This window comes from Felis catus, chromosome A1, assembly GCF_018350175.1.
Source record: "Felis catus isolate Fca126 chromosome A1, F.catus_Fca126_mat1.0, whole genome shotgun sequence".
Lineage (NCBI taxonomy): Eukaryota > Metazoa > Chordata > Mammalia > Carnivora > Felidae > Felis > Felis catus.
Window position 1 is genome coordinate 6,955,117 of NC_058368.1, and position 9,722 is coordinate 6,964,838.

General features: G+C 41.3%; 1 long non-coding RNA gene across 10 annotated transcripts in view; it reads right to left on the reverse strand.

Annotated features, from left to right (window-relative positions):
* The window catches only part of LOC102901461, a 39,380-nt gene extending 29,763 nt beyond the window's left edge, over nucleotides 1-9,617 (reverse strand). For 5 of the 10 annotated variants that reach the window (XR_006590212.1, XR_006590183.1, XR_002152022.3 and 2 more), the window contains exons 1-4: nucleotides 9,318-9,617; nucleotides 3,553-3,690; nucleotides 2,720-2,781; nucleotides 473-602 (exon numbers count right to left, since the gene is read on the reverse strand). This is a non-coding gene — a long non-coding RNA (uncharacterized LOC102901461). Of the gene's footprint in view, nucleotides 1-472; nucleotides 603-2,719; nucleotides 2,782-3,552; nucleotides 3,691-9,313 lie in introns of all 10 variants that reach the window. The other 5 variants (XR_006590182.1, XR_439403.5, XR_002152051.3 and 2 more) reach the window with 5 other exon arrangements.
* Between the last annotated feature and the right edge of the window lie 105 nt (nucleotides 9,618-9,722).

The following is a 9,722-nucleotide window of genomic DNA, read 5'->3' on the forward strand; positions in this document are numbered from 1 at the left end:
GGAAAATAATCCCACGTGCCCATGTTTCTGAGTTACTTTGCAGGGGCAAGATTACTGTGGGAACATGCATATTTTGACGGGGAACTCACCCTAATAGTGTAACAGTCAAAGTTTGTGACAAATAGGGATTACTTCCAGAATTTGCAGGGACATCTCTGGCAGCGGTAGCAGAAGTAGGGGACCAGGACAGTGTTCATAAGCTTTTTGATCCCAGGACCCCCTTACCTCTTAAAAATCACTGAACTTTCATTTATGTGGATTTTCATCTATCAATATTTACCAGACATTAAAATGAAGACTTTCTAGAAATATTCATTCACTTATATAAAAATAAACATAATAATAATAGAAACCTCATACACGGTCACATAAATATTTTTATGACAAGTGACTGTGTTTTCCAAAATAAATTCTTTTTCACTGCATTTCTTTTTTGCTGCACCATTTGGTGAGAAGTGTGGCATTGTCTTACCTTTTTGTGACATCCGTAAGCTCTAGCTCGGTCGAAAACAACAACTGGACAGTCATCTGCCTCTGCATTGGATCTATTGCCATATGCATTTGGTTGAAGTATATGAAGAAAACCGTCTCACACAGGCATGCTAGGAAAGGGAGCAGTATTTTTTAAATTTTTTTTTCATTTTTTTTCAACGTTTTTATTTATTTTTGGGACAGAGAGAGACAGAGCATGAACGGGGGAGGGGCAGAGAGAGAGGGAGACACAGAATCAGAAACAGGCTCCAGGCTCTGAGCCATCAGCCCAGAGCCCGACGCGAGGCTCGAACTCACGGACCGCGAGATCGTGACCTGGCTGAAGTCGGACGCTTAACCGACTGCGCCACCCAGGCGCCCGGGGAGCAGTATTTTAATAACTTTTTCAGGTAATTGTGGCTAATCTTATTTGATACCACACCAACACTCCACAGTAACAGATTTTTTTTTTTAAAGAGTAGTTGCAACGTGAAATCTAAATAGTATCAGTGACATTTTCATACTGGTACATTAAATTCTATTGGCCCGTGTAGGAGTGCCTGGTGGCTCAGTTGGTTGAGCTTCCGACTTGCTCAGGTCATGATCTAGCAGTTCATGAGTTCGAGCCCCGCGTTGGGCTCTGTGCTGATAGCTCAGAGCCTGGAGCCTGCTTCGGATTCTGTGCCTCCCTCTCTCTCTGCCCCTCCCCTGCTCATGCTCGCTCGCTCTCTCTCTCTCTCTCTCTCTCTCTCTCAGAAATAAACAAACATTTTAAAAAGTTTTTTAATTCCATTGGCCTTACACTTCAAATGATCTTTTCCCATTTCTTATTTCGTAACATTATGTACTGATCATTTGAAAGTATGGTTCACTCCGCTATGCAGATAATCGAAATGTGGAAACATTTAACTATATAAAACAAACTGCGTTTGTTCCTATCACCAATGATCTTAACAGAAAAGTATCTCAGTTGTAGGAAGCTGTCAGGCTCATGGTGGTGGATACAAGTTTTCCAAACTGTAACTTTTACTTAAAAGCTCAAATTTTCTCCCTTGTTTCCCTTGAAGTAGCAGTAGTCTGGTTTAGGCCGTCAGAAGATGTCAGCCAAATACTCAACTCCGAATAACCCTAGTTTGTCTGTTCTTTCAAGTAAAAATAGTATTCAATGGGAAAGGTGGTGTTAGTTCAGCTTGCAACTCAAACAACAGAACAGGTGCTTTTCCTCCAGACAATCATTGTACTGATTATATAGCACAAATGTCTTATCCACAGTTCCCATTTTGTCACATAGTGTATTTAAAAGATGTGTACTCAGATATGGAGATCAAATAAAATTAATGATTTTTACTGCCCTCATCACACCTATTATTAAGTGAACTGCTTTTATGTTTTTATCTTAGGAGTGCATGGTGGCGAAAAGTACAATAATGGCCAGTGCCACTGCCTTGATTCGTGGTAAAGCACTAGGTTGTTTTTCCCATTATAGCTTTTGCATCACCAGAGAAATGGCAATGCAGTAAAAAAGGCAAATAACGTCTTAACACTATTCTGAAAATAGTTTTGACCTCACACATCCCTTACAAAGGTCCCAGAGACACCCAGGGGCCCACAGACCAGACTCCAAAGGCGAGCAAGGGAGAGGACATGCTTTGGGCCTCCCAGGTGCCAGTGCTGTACAAAATGGAAAAGATGTTCTACATTCATTTTCCCAGGTGGGCTTATAAGTCCGAGATTCTCTTCAACAAGTATCTGTGCTTCCACTTTAAGGACAAAGAAACAGGCTTTAGGAAGTGACAGAACGTAGAATCTAGTCTGTCGGGCTCCAAAACTCATGTTTTGCCTCCACAGTGGAAAAAGATACCTTCTTTCCAGCTTTGATTTAGGGACCCTCTTGCAGGCTGCCCACCATGATAAGCCATGCCCCACACTACCATCTAACCTGTTTCCAAGTCTGGGCAAACCTTTTCCTCTAGCAGTAAAACTACTTCTCTTATACTAATTACCTAAGCCAGAAGTGAGAAGAATAAGGCATAAGAGGTCTTCCCCCCCCCCAATAAGCCCCCACTGGACATTAATAATCTTTACTTTTCAGTTAGCCTGGAATTGGCCTCAGAAACATCTCAACTCAGGTCCAGGTAGCCATAATCAATCAATCAATCAATCAATCCGAGCTAACAACAGACTTGAAATTTGTCAGCCCTCATTTCTAAATCATTATGAGGCAAGTATGTGGGAACAGAGCACGAACCTCTTCCTTTGTTACTAAGTTTACCAGGAAGTGACGTGCACAGCTCCAAGTGATCGAATTACCTAGGAAAAAAACAAAACAAAACAACTAACATAATCATCAAGAGCAAGGACTGTTGACCCCAACTGACGAGTCTCCTGGAATTTATTACAAGTTCAACGGCCCACTAGATGTTTCCTACCTACTACAAAACTCTACATCGTATCTTTTCCCACTTTTCCAAATTGCACTTGACTGTCTAAAGGTAACTAGGCTTCCGTAACTCACTGCAATGGCTTCTCCTACTCTCACCGCAACACTCTTCCTGTCTGAACGCTTCTGATATTTGACTAGCTTCTTCCTCATGTTGCACTGGCCTTAAAGTCTAAGGTAGTTGAAGGTATTTTGGAAGCTGGAGCAAACGCAGGATTTGGGAACAGAAACATCTGGAGACAGACAACGAAGACCTGGGTTAGAGGGCTGAGACTCAATCAGAATGTCCAATCACATGGTCACAAGCCGGGTAATGCTTCACGGTTTGCAGGTAGAAAAATTCTGGAAGAGTGCAATCCTTGCCTCCTTGATTAAAAAACAGATTTTATCTTGTTCATTTCCACCTCCCCCTTCCCCTCGCTTCTCAGGATCTCAAATGAAAATTTTTATGGGGAAAAAAATGATTCTTTTACATAATTATTCTTCACTATACATTTTCCCATTATTCATAGTATTTCAGTTCCCATGACTTCAGTTATCATTGCTGACATTTCCCTGGAGACAAGAATTCTCATTATATACTTTCCACCCCGGAATTTCCTAATCAGTTCTCGTTTGAAATCGTCCTCCTGCCAACCTACCAAGACAAAGGGCAAATCAAAAGGAGTCGACTGAGACTCATATGGACTTCCTAACCACAGCCTCACACAGAAGGTGGATCCAGGTTTCCTCTCAGCTTGGAAAAATTTTTCCTGCTGGAGTTAAACTGCCAGTGTCTTCTGAAAACCAAAATAAAACAAAACATACACTGAACTTTATTAAAATTCCTTCACAGAAGAAAACATGAAAATGGACATAGCTTTAGCTTATGACATTAGCTTAATGACCAAAAATTATGGGTTTTGTTTCGTATTTTTATTCAAGGCTGGTGCACAACTAATTTCCCTCATTTTAATAAGTCATGTTCCTGTTCATTTGTTGACCTTATTTTCTAAAGCTGTTGGATGACCTTCATTTCCCCGAGTTTTGAAAGTTGTTATTCAAAACAACTGTGCTTTTGCAAAAGTTAGAATACCTTGGGGCGCCTGGGTGGCTCAGTCAGTTAAGCGTCCAATTCTTGATTTCGTCTCAGGTCTTAGTCTCACGGTTTGTGAGTTCAAGCCCCAGGTCGGGCTCCGTGCTGGTGGCAGAGCCTGCTTGGGATTCTCTCTCTCCCTCTCTCTCTGCCCCTCACCTACTTGCATTCTTTCTCTCTCTCTCTCTCTCTCCCCTCTCTCAAGACCAATAAACTTAAAAAAAAAAAAAAGTTAAAATACCCTCTACCTAAAATACCCTTACTACTTGTTCTATGGTCAAAGCGTTACTGTTTCCTCAAGTCCAACCTCCCCCGTGAGGCTTCCTTCTTGTCCGGGGGCTCGTCTCTCATCCACTCCCCCCTCTGACGTACACACACAGTGTCATCCACATAATGCCTGCACTGCTCGTGTTCAGTGTCCTCTCCTAGACCACTTAGAATATTGGAACACACTCACCTTTTTCTTCCACCAAACTCTCTGTGGAGTCCTTGAGGGCAAGGGTCATGTTTTATTCATGTTTATAGTCTCATCACTCAGCACAGCACCTGACTTAATCTGGATGCTAATAAATATTGAATGACTTTCGAGTTTTCCTTCTTTCCACATTCAATTACTGCACATTTCTTTTTAAATTTCAACGCTTTTCTTATTCTTTACATTAATGATCTCAAAGTAGAGACAAATTGACTGTTAGAGACTCAGGAAACCACTTTGTTTTTCAGATGTGTATGACAGAGCTAGTGACACAAACCGATTTTAAAAGCCTGCAGTAGAAATAAATGCCTTACATTCTTTGGAGGAATATGCTAAATAAATAAAATGGGGTTCACTTGGAAAAACCATTTGGCAATTTTATATGAAGTTAGAGATACACCCACCTTATGGTCAAGCAACGTTAAATCTAGGTATTTCCCCCAAAGACATTAAAACATACTCACAAAATGTTGACGACAGTTTTATTTATAGTATCAAAAAATTGCAAACATCCCACTTTCCCTCTAGAAAAGAATGTCTACATAATTTGTGGTATATTCACACGGCGGAATACTACTTAGTAATGCAAAAGGAATTGCACTATTGGTCCCGATGACGTGGTGCAATCTTGAAAACACTGAGCTGAACAAAAGAAGATAAGTAAGAGTGCAGACTGTAGGGCGCCATTTATGTGAAATTTCAGAAAAGGCAAAACTACTCTATAATTGTAGAAATCAGGATATCAGATGGTTGTGGTGGGGAGGAGGGTTAGCTGGAAAGGGTCATCAGGGAATTTTCCACAGGGATGGCAATGGTCTATACCTTTGTCGTAAATACTGGTTGTAAAGTTATAAAAATTAGTCAAAGACCATCCACGTATACACTTAGATGTGTGCATTTTAGTGTATGTATTTTAAAAAAATCTCTCAGCCTCTCTCTCTGATGTATGCACACATATATACCTATGTGTCCATATGTGTATACACACATATACGTACATTATACCGGGGTTCAATTATTTATTATTCAAGATAGTCAAGAACAATATACAAAGTCTAAAATGGTGGGCCACACCAAGAACACATTAATTCTGGATTTGTTGTACTATTATTTTTATCTTCTTAATTATGATTTTCTTAGGCTAAAAGTAATATGATTCTGGTTACACTTAGCCTGGACCAACTGATGAGTGACGTAAAAAACTATGCTAAAAAACAACTGCCACCTTCCAATTATATTTTCCTATGACAAAAATCTTTAAAATCTCTAAAAAAGATTTTTAAAGAGTTACCTAAAATAGAAGCACAAAGTAATTGCCAATACTTTGGTCACAGCATCTGGATTTGTTCTATAATTTAAACACCTTACTAAATTCCTAACTATGCAGATGCTAATGCTTAGGAAGCAAAAAAGATAAGAATGAGCCATGGGAAAGGCAAAGGGGAAGAGTGTGCATAAAACCCCTGAGGCTAGAGAGCCCTGGTCCGGGTTAGGGAACCACAGAAGGCTACAAAGGAGCTGGGGCGGGGAAACCAAGTGACCCTGAGAAGATAACCCAGAACTGGTTTATACAGGACCTTGTAAACCAAGGTAAGGAGTATAGATTTTATTCTAAGAGCAACAGAAAGCCTTTGGAGGACTTTAAGCAAGGTTATGACACAACTGAGTTCACATTTCTAAAAGATCATTCTGGCTGCTATGTAGAAAATGGACAGAGCAGAAGCAAGAGAGAAAAAAGTGACCTTAATGGGGCCACTGCTAGTCTGGGGGAGAGATTCTAGTGGTGGTGGTGGACATGGGAGGAGGTAGGCCATCCGGAGATATATTTTACAGGTATTACTGGATAAAAATATGCTGATGGATGGGATATGGGGGCGGGGGGGGGAGGAAAACTTAAAAATGAAACTGAGGTTTCTGGCTTATGCCACTCACTGACATGGGAAACACTGCACTGAAAACAGGTTTGGGGGTGGAAAGGTAAGTTTTATTTTGGACACATTAACTTTGAGATGCCAAAATGTATCCAAGAAGAGATGTCAGGCTGAATAGTTTTGAGAAGAGTCTTGAATTTCAAAATAAATGTGGTAGTAAGCAGGATAGAGACGAAATTTAAAATTATAGGTAGACGTGGATTTCCCCCAAGAAGAAGGCGTAGAAAGAGAAGAGAAGGGAACCAGTTCCAAATCCTGAAGAAGCCTTTTAGAGGACAGGAAGAAAAAGAAGACCAGCAAAGCAGGCGGTGGACTGGTCAGAAAGGGTAGTGTTTCAAGGAGGGAGTGGCCAAAGCTTCTCAGAGATTAAGAAAACCACGCACATCGACTACCTTTTGGTCTTGGCAACGTGGAAGCAGTCTGAAGAGCATGATTGGGGCAGAAGTCAGATCAAACTGGAAACAGAATGGGATGTAAGGAAGAGATCATAATGATCACGTATTGGGTTAAATCATAGGACACTGCTGAACTCTGACGGTTTCTGATGTACAGAAACAGTAATTTCCCATGATTCTTTTCTAAGGAGCTTGATGGAAGAACATAGAAGGGAAGATGAGGTCAAGTAGGGCCCGGAAGGAGAGGGGAAAGACCAAAGCGTGTTTGTACATTGATAAAAATGAAGCAACTGTCGGCTGAAAAAGGGTGAAGTTTCGAAAGGGACGGAAGATTTGGTTACTGAAGAAAAAAAACATGAAATAATCTTCACAGAGAGTAGGAACGTAAATTAACTGAACTGCAGTGGGGATGTCAGGCACCACTTGAGAGTTGTTGACCATGAATTTGTGGCACAGGCTAAAAGCTCAAATGCCTACAGGGGCCAAGACAAGTGAACCTGAAGCAGGCTGAGTGGACATGAAACTCAAGAATCTATATCCAGTCTCAAGGGGGTGGCCACTGGACTGCTGCCACCAACAGTGCCAATCCTATGTTGTCACATCCTCTGATTTAAGAGGAGCCAGAAATCTTGATTTTTATGTAACATACCTTAATTTAAAAAACACTCTATGAGCCACCGGGGTGGCTCGTCAGTTAAGCATCTGACTTAGCTAAGCTCAGGTCATGATCTCCCGGTTCATGAGTTTCAGTCCCACATCGGGTGAGTTCAAGCTCCACTTGTGGCTCCACACTCTCAGTGTGTGGGATTCTCTCTCCCTCCCCCTCTCTGCCCCTCGCTCACCATGCCCTCTTTCTCTCTAAAAAACAAAACAACAACAACAACAAAAACCACTCTATGTGTTGAAGAAAACAGGTTGCATGTATCCAAGGTGGTACATTTTTTAGGAGAGTGATATGGAAGACTGATTTGAGTTAGTTGAGATAGAGTGACTGTAACAATGAACTACTAAAAATGAAGCTGGATAAAGAATATAGAGACCAAAGGAGGGTATAATACAGTGAAGGTAGTGGACCAGTTTTGTACATTGTTGAGTTTCGGGGGGGGGGGAGGGCTTTTTGTTTATTTTAGAGAGACAGAGAGGGAGAGAGAGCGTGGGCAGGGGAGAGGTGCAGGGAGAGAGAATCTTAAGCAGGCTCCACACTGAGTGTGGAGCCCAACATGGGGCTTGGTCCCATGACCCTGGGATCATGACCTGAGCCAAAATCAAGAGTCAGATGCTCAACCAAGCCACCAGATGTCCCAAATTTTGTACAGTGTTGTTAACTGAAGGCCATAGTTTATTCAGACTTCCTTAATTTTTACCTAATATTATTTTTCTGTTAAGATCCCATCCAAGAAACCACATCACATGTAATTATCACGTCTCCTTATGCCGTGGCAGTTTTTCAGACTACCCTTGTTTTTTACGAGCTTGACAGTTTGAGGAATGCTGGCCAGATATTTTGTAGAATGTCCCAATAGCGGAATTTGTCTGATCCTTTTCTCATGATTGTATTATTTTTATGATGTTTTTTTCTAAAAATAATCTAAGCAACAAAAATCTTAACCTGCTTGAATTTAAATAATGTTATTCCGTTGATTTTGAAATTTGACTTACAACCCCGAAGCATCTGGAACTTGTAATTTTTAAAAACTGCATAGGCTTCAAAATTTTGAATTTATACATTCTGTCTGTAGTTTCTTGCCTTGAGCTCACTTGCTCAAGAACTTAAGGAATCAGGAGACAGTCTTTATCGAATCCTTTTTTTTTTTTTAATGCTTATTTATTTTTGAGAGAGAGATAGAGTGTGAGCGGGTGAGGGACAGACAGACACACACAGAGAATCTGAGAGAGACAGACAGAGTTATCAGTGGGGGAGGAGCAGAGAGAGGGAGACACAGAATCCCAAGCAGGCTCCAGGCTCTGAGCGGTCAGCACAGAGCCCAACAACCCACTAACCACAAGATCGTGACCTGAGCCAAGTCGGATGCTTAACCCACTGAGCCACCCAGGCGCCCGCAAAACCCTTTCTTGTACTACTTTCCAGTTCTTTTCCTACTGGAGGTAAAAATTCTAAGTACGATTTTTACCCCCTTTTATTTCTTGAGTACTCCCAATACATATGCATATATACCTAAGCAACATACGGTAGTGTTACAAGTTTTAAGATCGTGTGTATATAAATTGTCATGCTATATACATTCTACATCTTCCTCTTCTGGCCTCATATTTCTGGGTTTAGTACTGATTTACTGGCATATAATATTCCCTCATATGAGCATCCCATTCATGTATTTGTTCTCACCAGGGGAGGTTTCTAATCTTTTGCTTCTACTCAGTGCTGTTACGCATTCTTGCCTACATGTCAAAGGTTCTGTAAGATACAAACTTAGAAGCAGAATGCCAGGATACAGTATTTGAAAATTTGAGGTTTTACTTCAATCTGACAAAGCGCTTCCCAAAATGGATGTAACATTTACGCACCTACCAGCAAGAACGTGGTTATGCCGTGACTCATAGAGGAAAAAAGAACTTTTGAAAGACACAAACTGGATAATATGCTTTCCTCATTGTAATCTGCCCTCTGTGCTCACGTAATCATTTCTGCAAGCATACGACTGCTAGGAGCCCCGCAAAAGGCTTAAACTCCGTTAGACCAGCCTCTCCCCGGCGCCCGGAGACGCCTGTACACGCCCACTTCCGGCGTAAGCTCAACGTAAAGGCGAACGTCGGCACGCGTAGGACGTAGGCGCCCTGTTTGACGTCCTTGAAGGCCCCTTTCCGGGCTGTCTGGAAAAATCCAAGTGTCAGCTTGTGTAGGTCTATTGCCTCTTTTTGACAAAAAAGAAAAATATTCTAAGGGTTCCCCTTGTTCTCTGAGAAGATCCTTTTC